Below are 24,415 nucleotides of genomic sequence, written 5' to 3'. Positions count from 1 at the left end.
TTCCTTAGTTCAGGGAACTTTGTACCCGTCCCCCTTCAGGGCAGTGAGCTGCTTCTGTCTGATGCCCACAGGCAGGGAAGGGAGTCCGGCCCTCCTGGTCAGACAGACCCTGTGCTCCCAGGGAGAGGACTCCCGTGGCAGCCCCTCTGGCATCTCCTTCGGCCCCTGCGATTGTCAGAAACCGGCAGCGCCGTGTGCTCCCACCAACGATGCAGGTTACGCGCAAATTCCCGAAACCACATGTGGAAACTGCCTGTTGGCTTTTGTTTCTAATTGTGGTAAAAGACACATAACATAAAATTAACCGTCTTAACACTTTCAAGTCCAGTGGCATTAAGTACATTTGTATTTTTTTTTGTGCAACCATCTTCACCATCCACCTCCAGAACTCCTTCATCTTGCAAAGTGGAATTCTGAACCCATGAAGCAGTAACTCCCCAGCCCCACGCCCCCAGCCCGTGGCAGCCACCCTCCTACTTTCTGTTTCTAAGAACTTGGTAGAGGACGAGCCCTACAGTGTCTGTGCTTTTGTGACCAGCTTATTTCACTTAGCACGTGTCCCAGGGTCCGTCCGTGTTGTAGCATGTGTCAGAACTTCCTTCCTTTTTAAGGTTGAATGATACTCCACTGTAGGTGTGAACCACATTTTGTGTATCCACTCATCTGTTGCGTCCACCGTGGCCACTGCGATGGATGCTGCTGTGACTGTGGTGTACTGCCCTTGGGTCTTTGCCCTGATGGACACGGGGAAGCTGGGAGTAGATTCTGTTCGGACACCTGAATCACCACAAGTAGTTCAACTGAGTGTGTGTTTACAGGTACCTGGATTTTTACCAGGGTGGAGTGGTCAGGCAGAAATTACTGTAGGTGAAATTAGAAGTGAAGAAAGTGAAAGATGTTTAAAAAGGGTCAGTTTGGTACATAATTAGTAGAGAGAAAGGAAAAGGAACTCCACTTTTCCCACCAAGTGGAGCGTTGACGCAGCTCACCTGGAGAGTAGAAACCACACAGGGACAAACCCAGGTGAGCCCTGCATTAAAGAACCACTGGTGTGTGTGCCTTTTGGAGACAGGAACTCCCTCAGCAGTTTGCTGTGGGTTTATAGAGGCCTCTCTGCCCCTCTGCTGGGCACCAGTGAGGGTGGGCGCGCTCTGTCCTGTGGGGACAGATGCCTTCCCATCTCGGGGTACTTCGGGCCTCTCTGAGTTCCTTGGCTGAAATTCCACTAACACATGTGTCACTTCCCTTTGACTTCTATTGTAACTATAGGTCTGTGCTGCTTGTTAAAAACACTATTGTACTATTTGCTGATTCGGTTATTATGTGCTCTTGACCACGGTGAAAAGACCACCAAGTGGAAATGATTCCAAGGGAACCATTTCTTTTTAGAAACTTTCCAGATGTTGCACACAGCACATCCTTCTCAGCTCTCCTGAATCCGGTTAGAACCAGTCTCTCAGACCTGTGTTCACATCCTCTGGGGGCCCAGGAAGAACCCTAGGAAAATGGGATGAATGTGCCTGTTGCCCTTTGTTTTTGTTTTTGTCTTTCTGTCCATGCTTTAAATGTTGCTTCAATGAACAAGATTCCTCTGTTCCTGAAGTCCTCACAGCACAAGGTTTCCACTGACTTCCACTCTGCTCACTTACCTTTCACCATGTGTGGTTTTAACCATGCTAACTTTTCCCAGAGAATGCCGTGATGATTGTCACTCTAAAGCTAGGAGGGTGGGGATGGTGATGGTAAGGATTACAGGGCCTCAGGGATCTCAGGGATTGCTGGCACTTTCTTTGCATTGGTCTCAGGGTTTACTTTGGATTTTGCATGTCATCCTGTGTTTCTGTCCCAGCTCTTCTGCCTGGCTTTTCCCAGATGATTTCATTGAAAAGCAATGGTAAATTATGGCTTGTCTCTTCTGCTAGATCTTTAGCGGATAGTTTCTTCCCAAATGTAAACATTTGAGTAAGCCTTCTGTTTAGTGACTCATTAATGTGATGAGGAAAATGTCCTAATAAAGATAAAGGGACTGTAAACCAGTTTCAAAGCTGCAGAGGGAAAAATTCTAGGGCTCTGCAGGTCAACGACTCTCCCCCTTGCTCTTTGCATTTCATTTGTTGCTTGTTCCTGGGAACAGACAAGCTGGTTTGAGGGGTTATATCGTCATCTTAATTCTCTTCTGTCAGCTTGTACTTAGACCGAGTCAATTGGGTTTTACTTCTGCAGAGTGTCTATCTGTATGAGGGGATTTTATGAAAAACAGTAAATGAGATTGCCCTCTTTTGCCACAAACTAGTACATTAAATGATTCACTAGGTTAGCATCCCCAGACATAAAGCGTCAGAGATCCCTAAATAGAACCAAAAGCTTGAGAGAAGCAGAAACTTTCTTGTGGTTACGTAAGGCATAATCTGTGCTACCATTTGCATCACCTTCTTCTGGGGGGTATCAACCTTCTGCTCTGCATCATTTTGGTAAGACTAACTGTTCCAGCACGGATGCAACTATTTTGTTTAATGAAGTATGAACTTATTCCATGTAAAATACCCTTTGTAATAAAAGTACATTGATCTTTATATAATATAATAAAAGTATATTTATGCTGAAACCAGTTTGGCTCAGTGGTAGAGCATCGGTCTGCGGACTGAAAGGTCCCGGGTTCGATTCCGGTCAAGGGCATGTACCTTAGTTGCGGGCACATCCCCAGTAGGGGGTGTGCAAGAGGCAGCTGATCGATGATTCTCTTTCATCGATGTTTCTAACTCTCTATTCCTCTCTCTTCCTCTCTGTAAACAATCAATAAAATATATATTTTTTAAAATGCGGAAGTATCTAAAAGTTATAACTTAAAAAAATAGTATATTTATAAAACCCAGGAATAAACCTCAGAGATGTTTTAAGCACAATTGTCCAGAAATTTTTTTCACTTAAATTTCAAGAGGCAATTGTATGCCTCAGTGATTTTTCAACTTTTGTAGGAGGGAAGACTGAATTGAATAGTGGGAGGGGGAAAAAATTAAATAACACTGCAAACTTTCTTTGATAGAAACTTTTCTTGCATTGTTCATTAGTTGTAAAAATATATGAAGTGAGAAGGAAAAAAATGAATTAATAAGTAATAAAATAAAATCAAAAGGCTAGGTAAATTGACTTTGAGGCTCAAGGTACACTATGAAGAATTTGGATTCATTTTTATTTATATAATGAATTGAGTGAATGCCTTTATCTAAGTTTGTATCTGCTCTCTTGCCAGGTACTTGTCAAAAGAAAATATAATAATCCAAAGGTAACCTTTCAATACAACATGCCTTTAAAGCGATCTCCCCCCTACCCCTTTGTGTGTGTGTGTGTGTGTGTGTGTGTGTGTGTGTGTGTGTGCTGTTACTGACTGGGTCTTCCTAGACTACACCCCCACTCCCCCAAAAGTAGGCTTTAATGAGGCACTAGCTATCATACAGCTGTGTGTGTGAAAGTGGGTGCATTTCTATGATGATGAAGAGCATTTCATAACAGACATACTACAGAAGTCAAGTTTCATGATGATAGAAATGTTTTACTTAGATGTCTCTCTAATTACTTAGACTTATAAAATGTCCTTGGTAAGGTGTAGTCTTGCACACTACACAGATCGTTTTCTGCAGTGAAACCTGGCAGAGGCAGGTTTAATCCTGGGCTTCCTTTAACTTGCTCCTGGGGGTGCAGGTTAAGAAGAGGCGGGAAAGAGAAGTCGAGAGTAGGTGCCATTCAAGCTGAGTCTTGACTGATTAAGTCCAAATCTAACACTGTTTTTTTTGCAGTAGACAATGAACCACACTGGGTATGTAAATTAGATAACTTCCTAAATTTTTTTTTAGGGAAACCTTTATTTTTCTGCTGATTACCATCTAAATGGAAACCATGCAATGGAAAGCATTGTCTGGGCCATTCAGGCCTGACTCTGAATTCTGGTCCACCTTACAGCCACTTGACCTTTCTGAACTTCACATAAAGAGGGAACAATAAATTATGCCACACACACATGCTGGTTGGCAGCATTAAATGAGATAGGATAAACAACAGTCATTAGTCCCTCCTCTTTAGCACATTGAAATTGAGTGCCTTGGAAAAGGTGATCTATTTTAAAAGGTCTCCAATGAAATAAGAAAGAGCAAGGTTAATTATTGGATAAGGAGTGTGATTAATGCTCTAAGAGCTTTCTCACAATAATTCTGAGTTAGGTGCTGTTATTTCATCCCCACTTTACAGGTGAGTAAATTGAGGCCAGAGCAGTTAAACAACTGGAGTTAACTGCCTGTCTGGCTCCAGAGCTTTTAACCCTCAGCATGGAGCTTTTGAGGAGGATAATGAGGATGGCAATAATAATAATACCACCTAGATTTGCCAATGCTTCATCTTTGAGGACTGCTGTGCTCCTTGTTGCTTTTGTTCCTCAGAAAGAAGATAGGAGACAGCTAGATATTGGACGAGAAAACTGAGATTCCCAGAGGGAGGCTAATGTGCCCGGGTTCCTGGATCTGTGTGTGGCTGAAGGTGCAAGCACTTTCCCCCCTCGACCCTTGTGAGTGTTCATAGAATGAGAGCTAAAACAGTACAGAAATCCTTTTAAGAAGTGGTGCTGCCAATTTTTTAAAATATGAAACAGCCCCAGGGAGGTTAGTTGTGTTCACGGTCACGTGTCTTGCCAGTGGCCAACCATAATTAGAAAGGGCTGCTGCAGGCCCGGAGCCCCGGCTTCTGAGCGATCCGGGTGTAAGAGTTGGAGAAGGCCTAGCGCATCTCCTTTCTGATGCGCTTGGAGCCAGGCCTCATCCCCAGGCCTCCTTCCGGGATTCAGAAACCACCAGGGGGAACGTCAGTGGCACAGAGGCCCTCACATGCCATGAGCCCAACCTGCCCCCAGCCACAGCCAGGAGGTCTTTTGCTGACAGTACCAGGGAGGCCACCACCAGGAGGGCGACGAAAAGGATTCACCCGGCCTGTTGGGGGAGGAGGATACAGAGGACCCAGCCATCGTCTACCGGGGCTAGACAGCTCTCTCTGCAACCTGAAGGCTCAGCAGTGTTTTAAAGAAAGCGAGAGAGAGACAAGAAACCAAATAAGGTTGGGCCCAAATCCTCTTGGAATTCTGTGGTGTTTTGCCCCGTAGCTGGGATCCAGTTACAGATGCCTGTGATTGTGGCCTTTGCAAACCATTGTCGGAGAAATTCGTAAGAGTCCAAAGGCTGCAGAAGAGCAGACTGTAATTAAATTTCAAGCACAGTTACTCGTAATAGCTAACATGTGGACATGGAGTATTTAGGATTCAGGCCCGAGTCCCCGTGTCTAGGAGGTGTGGGACGTAGAGACAAAAGCAGAGGGTGAAGATGTCAGCATGTTCTGGTGGTCTTCTCCTGTTATATCATTTACTCTTGGCTCACTAGCCCTTAAAAGTGGTGACATTCTTTCATAATGGTTAGCTTGCAATTAGCTAACATGGTCATCATTTGACCTAGTTACTAAGAAGGCACCAGTCGGCTTCTTTGGCCAACGAGCATCAACGATTGCAGCAGATTGTGGAAAATGTGAGTCTCTATGGCCAAGTTTAATTGGCTGTGCAGCAGACATTTTAATATTATTAGCGAAATTCAAGGTATTTGGATTGCCTTGCTTTAATATCCGTTTTTCACAATTCATATGGTAAGGACTTTAGTGACTGTAAGCATTACCTTATTTGATAATTAATACTGAAGGTCGAGATTGAAAGGAAAGAGTAATTGTAATAATCTGATAATTCTTTTGAAGCAACAGCTCTAAGGTTTCTCCCTACCTCCAATCAAGAAATAGACTTACTGAGTTTGAAAATCCACTAAGCACTCATTAGGCAACAAAAACAATTTAAAAGAACATTCCACCATATATATCTATATCTATATCTATATCTATATCTATATCTATATATCTATCTATATCTATATCTATATCTATATCTATATATATATAATATTCTTGTTCTTGTTATATGGAAATGCCCCTTTCTGCTGCTTTTCAAATAATAATTGCTAGAAAACACAGCTTATCCTATATTATATAAGCAGAGGACCCCAAATTGGATCATGGGACAGACTTTTAGAATGAACTTAACTTTTCTATAAAATCTGGAAGTTCTTGCTGCTGTGCTTTAACGTGCGTACATACCCCCGGCATGGAGGACAGGGCGGGCCGAGCACAGCCTTGGGTGGGATCGCCACTGACATGAGTGGGAGTCCTCTTCCAGGCGCAGTGTTCAGAGCGTGCCTGGTTTTAGTGGTGCCTGGGGCAGAGGGTAGAGGAGGGAGCAGAGCACTGGTGTGATGGCTCCGTGTGCTGGGCTTCCCTTCTGGCATCTGTGACAGGAGGACACTCCTGTTCCTGTGTCCCCCAGAGCTTCTGGAGAGCCAGCTGGGATGGCGCTCCAGTGCCAGTGAGACAACGTGGAAATCAAATGGGATGAGATGAAAGGATAGTCCGTGTGTGCGTCCTGCTTTGTCATTACAGAATCATCCCACTTAATCTGCACAGCAGCATGATGATGATCCCGGTTAGAGATGAGGAGTAAAGCTCTTAAGAGGTTTGAGTAACTGGCCTCTGGGCGAGGAGAGTAAATGGACAGCAATTGGTTACCCTAGAGTCACTCTACCCCCAAATCACCAATGGTGGATCTGGTACTTACAGCTGGGAGTCTGTTCTCCGGAATTGGTGCTGTTCCTCCTCCTCAAGCCCTTTGAGGAGATGAAAGTGCTGTATAGAAATGGCTTCTAATTCCCTCCGCATTGAGCTCGGAGGTCATACAGCCTTTAGACCACTGGAAGTTAGTATACACAGGATCTCTGCTACTGTTAGCTGTCTGACTTTGGGCAAAGTATTTCTCCATCCTACCTCAAGGCCCCATCTGTAAAACAGAGCTAACGGCACAGTGCCTGGCACCTTGGAAGGGCTCAGGCAATTCATGATGATGACGAGGAGGAGGACAGTCATTGCTAACTGAGATTTTAGTTCCTGAAGATTCTGTCTCCCTGGACCTGTGCATGGGCGGAATGTTTCTGGGATGTTCCCAGATGGAGGAAGGAACCCATGAAATACATACGACCCAGATGTGTGTGTATGTGTAATAGCCCAAGCCAAACAGAGATACAAGTGACTTCTTGAAATGGAACTCCATACCAGGAACCTTCTTTCTTGGTGGGGGAAAAAAAAGTGTATGTGTGGGGTGGGATTATCAACTAAACCCTGATTGTCGGTGCCCAATTCCAAAACTCCCCGTGTGCCCCCTGCCAGGTAGAGCCTGGACTCAGCCTCATTTCGGATTCTTTAAAAGTGGTCTCTCTCCTCCCCCTCCCTGGTCCTTAGGTGATTGTTTTTTCTGCTCTCTTCTTTGCTTTTGCAAAATCCATAATATTCCCTATTCTTCCTGTGCTGGACATTTTATTTTTTTGTCACAAAGATAATGTGCAGGCATTTCCTGTCTTTACATTGATCCTCCAAGGAGGTGAAGTGCAGAGGACCGTGCCGAGAAGGGAGCATAATGAATATCCTTGTGCTGCTGTCCAAGTTCCTGAGAAGCTATTAGAACTGGATTGTCTTGGTGTTTGCCAGTTGAGGTCAAGCCAACATTTGTACTTGTCTTTCTTTCCCAGAGGGCATGGCAAGAAAAGAGAAAGGGAAGAGTTCCAGGAATCAAAAGCAGAGTTTTCATTAGGATCATATTTGGGGTCAGGTAAATATCTCCTTTGAATTTCATTGAAAAATTCCAGGAGGCCAAGGGCAGAACCTCTGGAAGACTTGTCTCAAGGGCATAGTTCAGTGGAACGTTCCTTTAGACCAGTGGTTCTCAACCATTATTTTCGTTGCTACTTCATAACTGTTAATGAATCATAATGTAAATGTCTATGTTTCCCAATGGTCTTAGGTGACCCTGCTAGCAGTTCTCAACCTGTGGGTTTTGGTTCGCGGGTTGCAACGAAAATAATTTTATGGTTGAGGGTCACCACAACATGAGGAACTGTCTTAAAGGGTTTCAACATTAGAAAGGTTGAGAATCACTGCTTTAGACCAATGTAGGAAATCTGAGCATGATATTGCTTAGGGGACCCTTAGAAAAACAGAAATGGGATAGGATACCAAATCCCCACCTTTTCTTTTCCTCATTTAGAAAGTGTGGAAATCCTGGGAAAGGGTTTTCCCAGTGACCAGGAAATACTTCTTCATTGCTCATGAGCTGCTTTCCTTCCAGAAGCTGGGAAGTCCTTTCTTAACCTTGTGGACTTTGCTCATTAATGCGGACGCCCAGGGTGTGTACAGACGTATCTGGGTGGAGAGAGCAGCATGACCATCCTCAGTAAGCCAGGCCCGTTTCCCAGTATCTGAGTCAGCCTGTAGCCTTATTCTTGGCCGTTCACTTTGTGTTGTTTAGTTATCAGTTTCAGGGTTCAAATGGCATCTTTAAAAAGAGGTAAGCTCTTGTTTAACTTCTTTAAGAAAGTTGAGAGAAGCAGTCCTTTTTGACTCTGAAGGAAATGAAACCACAAGTCAGGCTAACGGTGGCAATTGTGGAATTTCTGTCCTGGAGATCTTCAAAAGTGGAACATAAGAACTATTGTAGGTCACTTAAGTAAGACGGCTTGGAGGCTAACCAGGATGGCCTTTCCTAGCATTCCAAGTTTATAAAACAGCTCCTATTAATATTCATGAGACCTTAGAGCAAAAGAAAAATCAGTACTTTGTGACATTATCTTTGACTTCTTAAAAATGTGTTGTATACTCCATGCCTAGAAATGGCTGTGTCTCTCATTTGCATTGTATGCTAATGTTGCGTGTGGAAAGTTTGGAGTGAGTGGGAGTGAATGGGAGGGAAAGGAAGGAAGAAGGGTTTTGGTTTAGGAGATGACATTCGATCTTCGCAGAGGATAGTCCTGAGAGGACACTTGGCTTTAGACCGAGCTGACTTGACGGAGCCTGTTAACAAACTCCCCAAAGAACTGTCCTGAGTGGGAGGGCACTTCCTGTAAAGAATGACTGCTTTACTGACTGGTCAGGTTGACTGGATTTAAATGGTCTATAAAATGCAAAGAGGTGGTTTGGTTCAATGGCATTGAAAGCTGCTACCTTAAAAAAAAGTTAAGGAGATTGTCTAAAAAGCAAGGTTTTTAAATCATCTGGCTCCAGTGTGAGTCTAGAATGACAGACGTTAAAAAGTCAAAGAAAAGGTTCTTTGTGGAATGTCAGACCACAGAGAACATAGTTCGTGGTGATTTGTTGAATTCCCAGTGTCCTTAGGGCTGTCTCCTTCTGCAAATGGCATCCAGCTCTCGCCTACCACACAGTGACAGACAGGCCCCTCCCTTTCACTGACCTTATAGAGATGCAGGTCAGGGGCTTGTGAGCACCTGTAAGGACTCTGGCTTTTTAGAAATGGGAGAAATCGAAAGCCATTGAAGATGTTCAGCAGATGGGAAAGCAGGAGGTAAAATTGGGAGCCTTGCTTCTTTTCTCCCCCAACCCTCCTCCTGCCCCCCACAGGTAATTGGGGCAGCTGGTCGATGTTTCTCTCTCATTGATGTTTCTAGCTTTGTATCCCTCTCCCTTCCTCTCTGTAAAAACTCAATAAAATATGTATTTAAAAAAGTAATAAATAAAAATAAACAAAACACTTTTTCCTTTTTATTTAGTTAAAATTTATCGTAGGAATTTAAAATAGGAGGCAAATGTCCTGTGTACTCTGTTTCTTAACCTTGTTCAGTCAATGCAATATGGATTTAAGACATTCCTAGAAGCTACAATATATTATCTTCCCTTTGTTTTTCTCCTCTTAGTCTTTGTTTGCCTGCTTTCCCTGGGCTGGCAAAAATAAAGGGGAGGCCTCTTAAGCTATAACATTTGGTTTTAGTGCTGTTTTCTTTCCTTGTTCCACTTATGAAAGGACACATTCATTAAAATAAGACCCTATGTTTTCAGTTCTTTCTCTTTTTTTAACTCGCCTTTTATTTGAAGTTAGTTCTGCCATGTGGTGGTTTTCAAGATGTTTATTTACTCTGAAACCCTTTCTTTCCAATGAAATCTTGTGTTTAACCCTAATACATGAAGGAGGTAAACTAGCTGACCCAGGCCCTCAACCCCTTCTACCAATGGTTCCTGGGTGCCTGAGACACATCTGCTTGGTGGGGACTGGAGGTGGGCTGAGGGGGGGGGGGGGGGAAGGACGGACATGATTCCTATCCCCTGGCCTGAACACAGGATGAGGAGGGAGTACCTTCTTGGCCATCCAGGGCTTTGCCACCAAGACTTTTTTGTCACTTCTCTTTTCTGGACTCGAGTTCCCTCTTTGATGAAATGATGGCTTTGCACAGACCATCTCCGAGGTCCTTCCTGCACGGCAGCCAGCAGCTCAGGGTTACACCGAGGGGGCGCTGGGGCAGCGGGAGCAGAAGGCCTGGCACAAGGAGGAATCATCCTGTTCTAGCTTGAAGGCTCTTCAGCTCACGCCAGGGAAAGCTCGGGAACCAAAACCGATTCCTCTGCAGAATGGTCTCTGAGGAAAACATGTTCCTGAGATTGCAGTGAGGGCTCTGTTACCCTCTTTACAGGAGAACCTTGTGGAGGAAGGGATTTGAACCAGTTGTGAGCTGTTGTTCATCATTGATTGTAGTAATATTCGTTGGTAAGTGGTTAGCTATTAAAGAAGAAAAGTTTTCTCTCCCTAGACAAATTATGACCCATCACTTTTTCTGTGTGTGTGTGTGTGTGTGTGTGTGTGTGTGTGAGTGAGTTTGGAAATGCATCTGAGGCATCGTTCAGGAATCTGGAGTCAGTTAGCTCATTTGCTTAGAGAAGGGGAGTGGTGAGGCCCCGGGCAGGGCTCCGTCCTCTGCAGGTCAGTTAGCCGGTCAGTTAGCCGGGCGGGGCTCTGTGGCCAGACTGTACTTTTCACCCGACAACGGCCTCTCCCGTTTATGCCGTGGGTCACTGGGGTGGCAGAGCGTGGGAGGATCTGGGAGCCGGCTTTTCCTCCTGGGACCCCCCAGGGCAGGGCTTGGCCTCTCCGCCCGGTGGGTGGAAGGTACCCGGCCTCCATCTTTACAGGGAAAACCTGAAAAACTCCCTGTGAGCTAGAGTCTCGGTGTCTGCTGAAGACCAAACTCGCAAGGCTGAGTTAGAGCAGAGATGATGGAACGAGTGCTGCATAGGCCTTGACGTGAATGCACCCTCCTCCTCACTGGGGATCGGGAGGAGGGCTGGCATGAGAAACCCACTCCTGTTTTTTAACTCCTTCGAGTCCATTGTTCCCTGCAGGTGTGCTTGCTTCTTCATGGAAACAATCGTGTGATTAAAACATGAAACAATTTGATTTTCATTCGAAACAGAATAGCGTACAGGCATCTTATGAAAGTTGTTTGGGGGAAATGAAATGTTTCCAATGTACACAATTCCCCTAAATAATTGTTCTCCATGAGTAGGTTTTTACTATTGACTAAATATGGAACATTTTATCTTGTTTCTTAGCATAAATGCAGTCATGTCTGGAGCCTCCTTAGAATCTCACTGTTGCTCTGAAAACAACTAGATGTAATTAAAATCTGTTTTCTATGAAAAATACGAAAGATGAGTAGTCTGAAGTATCTCTGACACTGGTGTGATGAGAAAAGTATTAGTTTTTGTTAGTACAAAATTCAAACATTACAGAATTATAAAATTTGCGTCCCTCTTAATCTCAGCAACAACCAACCTTCTTGGTAATCCCTGTCAAAATACTTTTGACTCAGTTGTGAAGATGGGTATAAAAATTTTAATTTTAAAACTTTCGTTTGTCTTTATGCCCAGAATTAATTTGCTCTAGGTCAGTAGCTACCAAAGGGCTTTAACAGGAGTGTTTTCTTTGGACAAACTTTAAGTGAATTCTCCCACAGAAAAATGAAAGGTAAAAGCAGGGATGCGCTAGTGATAGTTGGGGAAGACTGTGCTCACTTCCTCCGGGGCCCTCACTGCAGACCCTCTGCTGCTGCAGCACCTTCAGCGGCTCCCAGCCCCGGTGCTTCAGGGGGTGGGCAGTGCTGAACCCTCACCTCCTGGACCAGCTCCTAGCGGGGCGCTCGGAGTGACGTCAGTTTCTCCATCATTGACTTGGGTGGTTATTTTTAGTTAAGCTGCAGTTAGTCACAAACTTAAAAGCAAACCGCCTAAGTCAACCAGTAACTTTTTTTTTTTATTTCTGTCTTGAAATTGGACCATTACATTTAACTCAGCCTTTGAGTTGAGCTCAGTTGCCATATTTGTCACTACTTTTTAGTCTGTGCCAGGAAGATTTTCTCCTTGTGGGTTTAAGTTTTAAAGCTGTAACTACAGTGCTTGCGCCATGGTAAACATGCATGTGCATGGACACTGAAGGAATGAGTACTTGTGTTCCTGCTTGTTCTCCCCGCCACCCCCCACTACATAATAAAAAGTAAGACAGAATTATTTCATGCTGTAGATAATGCCGGAGTGTCTCGTAATCTTTGATCAGACTAGCATAACTCGAGTCCGGCAAAAGGAAAGCCTGGGTGAGCGTGCCATTCTTGAATCCATGCTATGCCCAAATGGCACTAAAAATGACCTTTCTTAGTAGTAAAAGATGTCTATACATACAGTAAGTATTTGTCAAGCTCTTGCTGTCAGTGTAATTTGGCTAAGCCTTGAATAGATAAAGAAATAAGATATTTCAATGCACTGGCTCCTTTAAAATACATCCCTACAAGGTACTGTTACTTCTTTATTAGATAATAGCCAGCTCTTCCCTTATTTATATAACATGCTTTTCAGGGTAATCTCACCCTTACATGTGGCTTCAGTCACCTCCTACATGCTGACCATTTCCCAAATTATATCGCCTGCTCTAAACTCCTCTCCTTGGTTCCTGACCAGTTGCCACTGGAATCCCCTTGACCTGGTTGCCCAACAAGGTACTTCAAACTTAAAATGTCTCAGTGAGAAAATTCATCTTTCTGCCCTCACCTGACCTCCTCTCCCTGCACCCAGTTTTCTGTCTTGGTCGGCACATTATCGTCTGCCCACACATGTATTCAACTGGTACTTACTGAGAACTCACTCTGTCCCAGGCACTATTCCAGATATTAGGGGGTAGTGCTGCACAGAATAAAACATATCAAAGGCCTTGCCTTAATGGCACTTACATTTTAGTGGACAAACAACAGACAAAAAATCTGTATCTAAATATGTCTGCAGCTCCCTGTCCATCTATCTTTGTGGATGGCTCTCAGGCAGTAGAGAGAGCGATGGAGAAAATAAACCAGGGTGAGGATAGCGGATGGAGCTGGAGACCTAGAGAATGTGCACTGTGTTTTTTTGGTTGTTGTTTTTTAAATATATTTTATTGATTTTTTACAGAGAGAAAGAGAGAGGGATAGAGAGTTAGAAACATCAGTGAGAGAAAATCATCGATCAGCTGTCTCCTGCACACCTCCCACCGGGGATGTGCCCGCAACCAAGGTACATGCCCTTGACTGGAATCGAACCCGGGTCCCTTCAGTCTGCTGGCCAATCGATGCTCTATCCACTGAGCCAAACCGGTTCCGGCTGCACTGTGTTTTTGTTTTTACCTAAGGCGGACAGGAAGGAGTTGGCATTTGAACAGAGACTTGAATGAAGTGAGAGGAAAAGCCATATGAATGAAGATCTGTAATTTGAGGAGGGCCTGCGAAGCCCTTCGTCAAGGACTGAATCATGGCCATTTTTGTAAAGATGCTCGAGCTGCACTTTGTAAATGTTAGCCAGCCAATGGATGGAGTGGGTGTGACAGAGCCCATGCCCAGATCTCTGCCAGAGCTCAGAGAAGGGAAGGATGGGAGGAGGGTAAAGGCAAGAGTACATTTCCAGAAGGCTCCCTGGAAGACGGCACTTGAGTTCGGTCTTGAGCAAAGTTTCATGTGTGGAGTGGGGAGGCTATGCGGCAAATGGGGATGGGACGGGAAGAAGTGGTCAACAAATCCCAGGACAGGTGAGCTAGGGACAAGTGTGTCCTAACAGGACAACGTCTATTAACCTTATTTGAGTGCTGTCTTCGGGGAAGGAAGGATTAGAGAAAGAACCTCAGGTTTCCCCTCTCTCTCTTCTTCCCAGGTGCCTCCCCGAGGGTATTCCTTCTCCAGACCCTCCTTCTCCTGTGCCTTTCTTTTCTGTTTGTAGACAGTCACAGCAAGGTTCTGCTTCTAGCCTCTATCCTGGCTAGAAGATCAGTCATTTATGTATTGAAAAAGAATGTTGCCATGTGGTGCCCCTGAGAAGGGCCCTGACTGATGTCTGAAAGCCTGAGGGAGGGAAGGCAGGTCTCAGTCTTTGCTTCTGGCCCAGAGTGGGGATGGGGGGAGGGGTACCTGACCTAGCCTGAGGAAGGGCATGCCGTGGCTCTCCTCAAGGGAGGAGCTTGGGCTGGGGGGTGGGGTGGGGAATAGCCATGGTCTGGGCGCTCACTGGGAATGGGTGGGGACCCTCATCCCCAGAAAGCTCTGGCTCTCTCCACATGCAGGGTTGGCATGATTTCAGTTTTAGTGTTTATTTGGAAGACTTTATAAATACAGTGATTCGGTGATAAGATTTCCGTTAGGTATAATAGTGTTTATTCTCTAATCCTGATTCATGCTGTTTATCTGTGGTGAGTATAGTCCTCCGCTAAGGTAAGCAGAGTTGTCCTAGGACATTTCAGAAGGAAGTACCCCCTGTTTATCTCCCTGCGCGGAGGGGAGCTCTGTGCTTTTGTCCTCCTTGTGGGGTGGCGGTTGTACGGAGTAGGGTCACTACATGGCTCCACCGCCAAGGCGTTTTTAGGACTTATTTATGTTGATAAATATATTGTACGTTACTGAGCAACACTTACACTATCCTTAGCTTTATCAAGATATTTTATGAAAGGTTCACGGACCTTTGTTTTGTTACAATACAGATTTTTTTTTTTTTTTTACAAACTTCTTAAAATGTTTTTCCCTGGAAGTAGTAAATGCTCTCATGCCGTTCGTGTTTGCAGGGGTTTTGCTCCTCTGAGATTCATTCAGAGGCGTCCTCACTCAGGCTCACACCACTCAGGCCTCTGGGCTTTGTGTGGTTGTTGACGCTGTCCTCCAGCCCTGCCTCACCAAAAGGTGATGCACTGCATCAGGAGCACTCAAGCTCAAAGCCTTGTGATGGAGACTGACACTTAAGATACAAATCACCCTGAGGAGAGAGCGGTGATCCTGCGTGCTGTGGCCTGAGGGATGGCTACCAGGCCCTTCCTCAGCAGAGGCAGGGGCGAGGGAGGGAGAGGTGCCAGGACCTGGGCAGGACGGGCAGCAGCCTGCTTGGCTAGAGAGGACACTTCTCCGCAGCAGCAAATCAGACCTTGCGTGTTTGGGTCTCTGGTACCTGCCAGGGACTCTGGTGCCCAATTGGTATTTTTTTTGACTGGGGTGGATCAAATAAAGGACAGATAAGTGAAACTGGTAAATTTTTTTATTTTGTTGAACCTCACTTAAGGATGTTTTCCTGTTGATTTCTAGAGAGAGTGGAAGGGAGGGGGAGAGATATAGAGAGAAATAGCCATGCAAGAGAGACACATCGATTGGTTGCCTTCTGTACACGCCCCTGACCAGGGCTGGGGAGTGAGCCTGCAACCGAGGTACCTGCCTTTGAACAGGACTCTTCCGTTCGCAGGCTGGTGCTCTATCTATTGAGCCAAACTGACCAGGACACAAAAACAGTAAACATTTTAGATAGGGGAGCCAGACCTCTGAAAGCAAACACTCCATTTCTCCACTAGAGCTGGCCTTGCTTAGAGGCAGACTTCCTTTCTCTGGTTTCTTTTCCTTAAATCCTTTAGAGCACATGTGTCAAACACAAGGCTCGCGGGCCAAATCCGTCCCGCCAGGCCTTGCAATGTGGCCCGCACCGCGCTGTCATCACTGCACTCCGCTGCGTTTCCATCACAATGACAGTTTATGACTGTTCAGTAAACCATTCGGCCCGCGATTTAGGCTGGATTTTAGATTTTGGCCCCTTCTCTGATTGAGTTCGACACCCCTATTTTAGAGTCTAAAGGAAAAGTGTTTCCAAAATCGCGAGTTGGCCTGCCTGACGGTGTGACAGCTCTGCGCCTTTAACAAGCTTCAGCTGCACGAAGGTGACGCTCTGAAGGTCACACAGGCTCCCTCCCAGGCTGCAGGGGGTTTATCATTCACGCCCATCGGGGAGCCAGGGCCTCTGCTGCTCTGGACACAGACAAGGCAGAGCACAAGAAGGTTTACAATGGTTCCCATGGAAGGTAATGCCATAACTAATCCATGATAAAGCAGGAGTAAACTGCGTTTTGCATGCTCACAACTGTCAACCTACTTGTGCCCTACCCTGTGTGCTTCAGCCTGCTTATGTGCCTGTTACCCTGTTTGGAAATCGTAACGGCACTTTCTTTCCTTCTGGTTGTAATCTTGGCGTCTGTTTTTTGAGAAACATTGTCTGTTGCTACTAAAAGTTTATGCCCAGAATTTGAACGCTGGCTGCTAAGAAATGTCAAACAGAGGAAAGGCTTCTCAGGGCTTCCCCGCCGGTGACTCCCCGCCGCCTGTGTGCCCCGCTGCCCTCCCCTGTCTGCCCGCACCGGCCTGCATGTGCCTGCCTTCAGCAACCTGCTCTCACACAGGGGGCGGGGTGTTGTGAGATTTGCACGTGGCTGGTGCAGGACCCCATTCACAGCAGCTCCTGGCTCGCAAAATGACCACCTACCTGTAGTCAAGGTTTCTTAAAAAGCCAGGGAATTAGCCCTTTTCACTTGGAGGACAGTTTCTCAGAATTACCGCGAGTGCTCTTTAATTATGTCACCCTCCCTGTTGTAGGGATAGTTCAGGATGGAAGGAGTTCATGGAGGGTGGTGCAGACACTGGCATTTTGGAAACACCCACCGAGGAGTCCCCTGGGTGGGCATACCCCGGCTTCTCCCGTGCCTGCCACGCCATCATTTGTCTCTTACGCTTTTTCCTCCTCCTGGAATCTTTGCTATCATCTTGGCTTAATGATTTTCTCCATCTTACTCGTAATAATGCAGCATCCCTCCCTTCCTCATCGTCTGCCTTTGACTGTCCTGATGCAGGCATCCAGCTGTCTATTTAGCAAACAATTATGCGATGTCCACACCACGCCGGGCACTGTGCTAAGTGCAGCGGATCAGAGACGAGGAAGCCGGAGTGGATTCTATTCTCAAGGAGCTTTGGGTCCCGTAGATTTACAGGGAAAGGTTAACGGTCGTGTGAATAAATGTGGTCCTGGCTACGTGTGTGGAACCATAGCAGTGCTTTGATGCATGAACCGGATGAGCTGAAAAATGTTGTTTAATGAGTCTGGCGAGTTGCTGCCACATCGGTAGGCTGTTCTCTTGTGCCCAGATATTTAAAGCTGACCCTTTAACCGCTTCGTGTCGATGCGATTTTTTAATCAAGTGGTTTCTCCTTCCTTAAGAGGAAAAGGACGTCTCTGTGGTGAGCAGCGCTTGGCCCCACGTCGGCGAGGCCTCTGGAAACCGGAGCGGCAGCTGTGCTCTCTGGCCGAGTGGCGGGGCCAGCACGGTGGAGGTTCAGGTTCCCGGCATTTCACAGGGTTAGTGCACAAAGCCCGGCCTTGGCAGCCTGCCACTCTCTACGCGGTAGACAGTTTCGGGAAATTTGACACTCTCATGTCTTTCCTTGAAAATCTTGCAGGGTTCAGCCGCCCTTCAATGGCTGGCCCGTTTCTATTAACTCCTCGTGTCAGACTCAAATGTGAGGTTATCCTGGACCTGTTGTCAGAATAGAGTCAATGCATTTCATTGACTTTAAAAAATACACACAAAAACACCTACCATCTTGGTCTTCGAGAAATTTCTACTTTATCTGCGGAAATGGGACACTGCTCTTTGTGTGTATTATGCTGTCACCAATTCCCTTAAAGTGGGAACTAATTTCCTCAAGCATTTATTGTGTCAACAGACCATACCCCGTAAAGCAGGACTTGGAGTTAATCGTTTAGCTGACACTCATAAGCAGAGCATTGGAGAGTGTCTACTGAACATGCTTCTTAGTGAGGGAGAAGGGGTGGTTTGTGAGAGGAGTAGGCCTCTCCCAGTAGCTTGCTTTTAGCTTATCTCCTTTGGTATTCATTTCCACGCTTCAAGTTTTGGGAGCTCATTCATGTCCCTGTCCTTGATGAATAAGTTTGATGGTTGAAAACCATCAGGTCTTGGTTGTTGCAACATCATCTCACTGACAGTAGCCTGGACTTAGGAATCAGAAGTCCTAGGTTGGAGCCCAGATCATAACTTTTACTAACTGTGTGATTCCACTTCAGTTGTTCATGTTCCCAGTCTGTAAAATGGAAATAATAAACGATGTATCTGCCCTCACCTCCACTCCAGCTACCCATCTCCTCACAGTGTGGGTCAAATGAGAATGTGAATTGGAAAATGTCATGTATGGCTCTGCCATGGGCATTCCCATGCTTGCCAAAGATGGCGTAGTGAGCTAACTACTGCAGGGGCGTGAAAGGACTCTATGTTGGAGGACAGTTATCAAGACTTTCCCCTTCTACAGCTTCTGTGATCATTAACCCACCCTAGTGGCAACTTGGACCACTGTGTGTGTGTGTGTGTGTGTGTGTGTGTGTGTGACTGTTTAATAGGACTTTCTTTCTTTAGTTAAGTTGAAATTTATCCTTATAACTAACTTCCAAGATAATTTATACTTCTTGGTTCTAGTTTTATGGAGTAATATGAAACAATTCAAATCAGTGTATTTCAAGTCATAAAAAGTTATCATTGAGAAAGGGTCTTATAACTAACTCCGCTTCCTGTTTTTGGCAATTCTATTCAATAAGAGCTAGTGCCTGTCACGTGGGTGTTTGGGAATTAAAGGCGGCTATTGTTTCTCCTCCTGATCTCCGGAAGTGGACCAGAAGGGCATGAGGCTCAATTGGAGATGAATGGGAAGGAAACATTTTTTAACTCAGAAATAACGGTGACTTTAATTTTATTTAAAACACAGCACTTGCAAGAGTAAACAATGCCTCCATTTATTGGGCTATGAATAATTTAAATGGCCAAGTAGACTACTGAGCTATAAAAACAAAGACAAAATATTGATAAAAACATTTCTAATTTTTATAAGCTCCCACGTGTTTAACAACCAGTAAGGGAAGAACATTAATTGCACACAGAGAAATGAAAAAATGGTGATAGGGCAGCATGACAGTGCCTTTGTGTGCTCTGCACTGAGGTTCTTATATTGATAGTTGCCACAAGCCAAGGGAGGACCCTGATGTCTCTCATCAGAGATGGAAGGCAGGGCCCACTCTCTGCATTGGTTCCATAGTGATTGAAGAATTTGAAATAAACACAAGCAAACCAAAAAGCAGCACTGGCCTGCTGTTAGATGCCCAGGTTCTGTCTTGAGCCTCTTGCTGTCTAGCAGTGTGACTTCAGGGAAATCAGTCTTTACTCCTCAGAATTAGTTTCCCCCACATTAAACTAGGGAACATTTTCCTGCCCTGCCTATATTATATAGTTGTTAGGATTAAATGTGACATTGTACATGGATTCAAATCTTCACTTACTTACAGCCAACTTAACTTCTGGAGAGTTCTTTAACTGTCTCTGTGCCAGCTACTTTATCTTTAATTTGGGGATAATGCTAGCTAGCTTTTTGGGAAGTAAGTGGGTTCATTCCCATCAAGTACATAGAACAGTGCCTGAGAGTTCATGCCTAATGCAACCGCTATTGTTCTGTGCAATTTTGAGGGCTCTGTGACTTAGTATATGTTTAGTCTACTATAGTTTTAAAAATAACATCTTTTTTAAATATAAAAATTGTTACAACAACCTATTTAATAACCAAACCCAATCACAGAATTGGCAGGTTTCATCTTTTTTTGTTTTTTTAATCACTTTGGTGGTTTCCCAAGATATGACTTTGTTGTCTGAAAAGCTTAATCATGATACCAAAACTTATTCCCAAGTGCTTTTAACCAGCAGTGTGGGTTTGGACAGCGGTAGGTGGGGACCATCATTCGACCCCACCTTCTCTGTTCCTATTAGGGTCTTGAGATCTGCCTTAACTGTCTAGAGCTTGGCTTGTGTCACATGTAACAACAGGGAGTGTAAAAATGTTCTCTTTGCTTTTGAACTGTACGAGTTGGAGTATGTTTTGAGCCATGTGACGTTTAGTGGTACTGAAACGTTGATTAAGAACTCCATTTATAGCAGACCCATTCATAATAATCCCAGAAGCCACTTCTAGATAAAAATACTGATCATGATGTCCCATGGCTTTCCCTAAAGGGTAAAGTTCAATTGTGGGAAATGCTGAGAATTTAACTAGTAATTAACTTATTAAAAACCATGTTTTAAAAAATCACATCTCCCCTGAGCTATTATAAAAAAGAAACTACAGTAATGAGTTCAGAATTCTTTTTCTATTTATTTTTTATAAAGTGAAACCCAGTGATGATTGTCCAGTATCTTCAAGTCTGTTGCTGGACTAAAATAGTTTCTGTAGGTAGAGGAGGCATTGAGCCCAGTGCTGGCTTTTTAACCTCAGGTCCAGTCTGGATGAACACTGCTGCTGCTGCTAAACTAGTTATCCAGCTAGAATTGTAGACTTTCATCATCAAAGTTTGATGATGGGTATTTTTGAAAGTTTGATTATATAGAAGATGGGAACATGGCTTTTTTCTGTTTTCCTGTTTATCAACAGAATTGAGACTTGAATGTTTTCTGTTGATCCATCTTGGATGGAGTTAAAAACCTCTCTTGGTTCTTAATTGTCTTTTTAATATATTTCTTGAACCCTAAACCCTTTATTTCTAAAGTTTTACTCATAGGCTGTATTCCATTATAGTCCTAAGTAACATGATTAGGCTAATCATTTTGAAATGAAGAAATTACTTGAAACATATAAAAAGCACAAGTTAAACTTTATCTGCTGGTCAATTTATTTCTCTTCGTTTTTCATGAAGGACTGTCAGGTTTCTGTCTGGGAGGCGATGAAGAGGTTGTATGGTGAAGAGGGGCCCTCAAAGGGCCACCTGGCAGAGAAAGGAGTGCTGTTTGGAGGTGCTGGGTCTGAGTGATACAGGGCAAGGGTCTCTGCTTCTTTCAACATCAGCTTCCTCCTCTGTCAGTGGCACTGCCTGTCTGGAAGGTTACAGTTGATGCCACACATTCCTGGGTGCACTACAGAGTTCCGACACATGGTTAACTGTGATAGTTTATGTTAGGAACTTGTTCCATTTCTGTTGAATATTTTCCACGCAATTCTGAACAGACATTTTGGGATTCTCTGTTTGTGTATGTAGAGCTTTACTTTTAGAGGTTACCTGAAGACTCTGAGAACACTGAAAGGAATACTTGATTTTTGAATAGACTGATCATTCAATAAATTCTTACTTCTTTTTATTTATTTATTAATTTTTATTGATTTTGTACAGAGAGAAAGGGAGAGAGAGAGAGAGTTAGAAACATCGATGAGAGAGAGTCATCGATCAGCTGCCTCTTGCACACCCCCTACTGGGGATATGCCCGCAACCAAGGTACATGCCCTTGACCGGAATCGAACCCGGGGCCCTTCAGTCCCCAAGCCGACGCTCCATCCATTGAGCCAAACCGGTTTCGGCAAATTCTTACTTCTTGGTTCCTCCGTTTACTGTGTTAAAAGTTTAAATTACCTTTTTTTCTTTTTTTCCATTTCTCCAGTTTTGACATCTTTATGAATTTAGCTTTTAAGAAAGTTGCCAGGACCGTTTTTGGCTCAGTGGATAGAGCATCGGCCTGCGGACTGAAAGGTCCCGGGTTCGATTCCGGTCAAGGGCATGTACCTTGGTTGCGGGCACATCCCCAGTGGGGGGGGTGCAAGAGGCAGCTGGTCGATGTTTCTCTCTCATTGACGTTTCTAACTCTCTGTCCCTCTCAATTCCTCTCTGTGTAAAATCAATAAAATATATTAAAAAAAAAAAAAAAAAAAGTTAAAGCACTCTGGCCAGGTAGTTCATTTGGTTAGAGCATCGTCCAAGTTTGCAGTTCCATCCCTGGTCAGGACCCAGACAAGAATCAACCAATGAATGCATAAGTGAAATCACAAATCAACCAATCTCTCTCCCCTTCCCTCCTACCCTCTCTCTCCCCCTCCCACTCTTTGAAATCAATAAATAAAATTTTTTTAAAAAAAAGTTAACAGAGTAACTGAAAAGGATATAAAGTACTGCCAGGATATCCCTCATTCACAATATCATATTTCATTCCTTAATTTGTTTCTGGATTATTTGAGCCTTACGGTTGTTATAAAGTGCCCTCAAGGACACAGGTTGCATTTCCAAACCGGTGCCTTCGTGAGGGGAAAGGAAGGGCATTCTCAGTGCATGCTCTTGGGCTGCGCCTCCCCCACAGCCTCTTAGTTTTTCTGGCTCCTCAGTGGTTTGGACCCTGTGTTGGTGGTCAGTGCTCCCGGTGGCTATGTTCTAACGCAGGTTGAAAGATATGCTGCTTGGGAACCAGTATTCGAAACATTACATATTTTAATGAGCCATAAATTGCACAATGTCTTCTTTGTGTTGTTTTATAATCCAACATGTTGTTCAATTTGTTTCCCCAGGTGACGTTTTTCTGAAATTGTTCATTGCAAGTTCCTGGCATTCCTGTAGATACACTAGGTAAGTAAATGAAATCAGATGCCCTTCTTGTCAGTGATTCTCTGGAAATGCTTTCCAGGTTGGTAGCAACTTACTTGAAAGAGGTGCAGTGTTTCAAACTTTGGGGCCATGAATGCTAAACACTAAGTTGTTTTTTTGGGGGGTGAGTGGAGGGTTGGATTAAAACACCACTTGATGGTCATACACGAATGTTGTAAAGGACCCTGTAAAGTTTCAAAGTGGTATTAAGTTTAATGCTGTAATTTCCATGCTTCAGTTCTGGCATGATCTGTTCCGTTACTATTCATAAAAACCAGTTTCAGGGCTCTTTATAATGGGCCTCACTGACTAAGTTGTCTTTCCCTTTGAGCTTCTCTGTGGACCATTTCACTGTTTATCATTTCTCTCTGAAAGGGGAAGTAGAGATGGCCAGTTCAGATTACCCCTTTTATTAGTGAGTGTCCACTCAGGTACAGGAGTTGCCTAAAGAAAAGTTGAAAACAGTTGACTAATGGGTGATTTATGATTAACTCTATGGATTTTAATTTATAAAGGCCACTTTTGGGAAATATTAGTAACAATGATGGGGGCTGAGCATGCATTCAAGAAAAGTCTTATTCAACATGTAGCGTTCTCTTTATGAACTTGAGGCTATAGCTCAGGCCAAGGGAGCCAGCTTGAGGTCTGAATTTGGGACCAAATACCCTCTACGAAGGAGAGTCTGACATATGCAGGGAATCTGTAGAGCATCTTCCCAGACTCCATGTCATTTGTGGGAAGGTGACTGTCTAAGCTTACAGGTTCCGGAGGAGGCGAAATTGGTGTTTTGTCACAAATTGAACTATTGACTTCTCCAATGTTACTAAATTGTTCTAACAACTGCTTGGGTTAGATTAGGAAACTTGGTTCTTTATATTTTCTTTTGTTTTATGGGAACTTCAAACCCTTGTGAGTTATGAGATTATGTGAGCAAAGTTCTTTATCATGGGAAACCCAGGGCTGGTCTGAGTCAGGTGGGTATCCTGAGGCGGCTAATTGTTGGCACCGTTACTGATAATCTTTAATCTGCTCCGTATTTCTTTAGTGGCGGTGGAAGAAGCTGATTTTCCATTAATAAAACTATTAATTAAAAATACATATATCTTTTCCTATATGTTGAAAATAAGGATTTATTGCATGTTTTACTGAACCAGGTGCTCATAAACCTGTCTGAAATTCAGCTACTAACACTCTGTCGCGCATGGTTCAGATCCAGAATTTCAGGTGCCCGTCAGCCAGGTGACTTTGGGGTTGGTAGCGAGGCCTGTTTTTTACTCAGTCGGTTCTACGAGTGAAAACAGTCTTAAACAGAAGCAGGTCTGTCCTGGTGAGGGGTGTCCAGGTGAGGGGTGTCCTGGTGAGGGGTGGGTTTATTTCTACTCGGAGGCACCGTCTGCCATCTCGCCCCTTATGTAAGGAGTGGCATGTTCACCCCTGAGTTAGTGGCTCCATATTTCCGATTTTTCCCAATGATGATTTAGTCTCCCATTGTGGTTGTCGCCCTGGATTGTTGCTAGGCTGGCCTGTTTATCCAGCTCTGGGGGCAGCCAATTCCTTGCTGCAGTGCCTTCATAGTCACCCTTGAAATCCCCGTCTCTGAAGATTTAACCGGATGAAACCAGCCTTCTCGGCGTCTTTTTTAGTTTTGACTGTGAATTCATCCCAGACAAGTACAATACAACTTGACCAAGTCAGACAG

The 24,415-nt window shown here is 44.4% G+C and overlaps 1 protein-coding gene across 1 annotated transcript in view; it reads left to right on the top strand.

The window, feature by feature from the left end:
- The window catches only part of LHFPL2 (LHFPL tetraspan subfamily member 2), a 126,150-nt gene that overhangs the window by 31,636 nt on the left and 70,099 nt on the right, over positions 1–24,415 (top strand). Inside the window, exon 2 of the mRNA XM_036410734.2 lies at positions 22,641–22,698. The gene's annotated coding sequence lies outside the window, so the exon portion shown is untranslated. The remainder of the gene's footprint in view (positions 1–22,640; positions 22,699–24,415) is intronic.

The sequence above is a fragment of the Pipistrellus kuhlii genome, unplaced genomic scaffold, assembly GCF_014108245.1.
Source record: "Pipistrellus kuhlii isolate mPipKuh1 unplaced genomic scaffold, mPipKuh1.p scaffold_m20_p_4, whole genome shotgun sequence".
Lineage (NCBI taxonomy): Eukaryota > Metazoa > Chordata > Mammalia > Chiroptera > Vespertilionidae > Pipistrellus > Pipistrellus kuhlii.
This window is presented reverse-complemented; position numbering and strand designations above follow the sequence as displayed.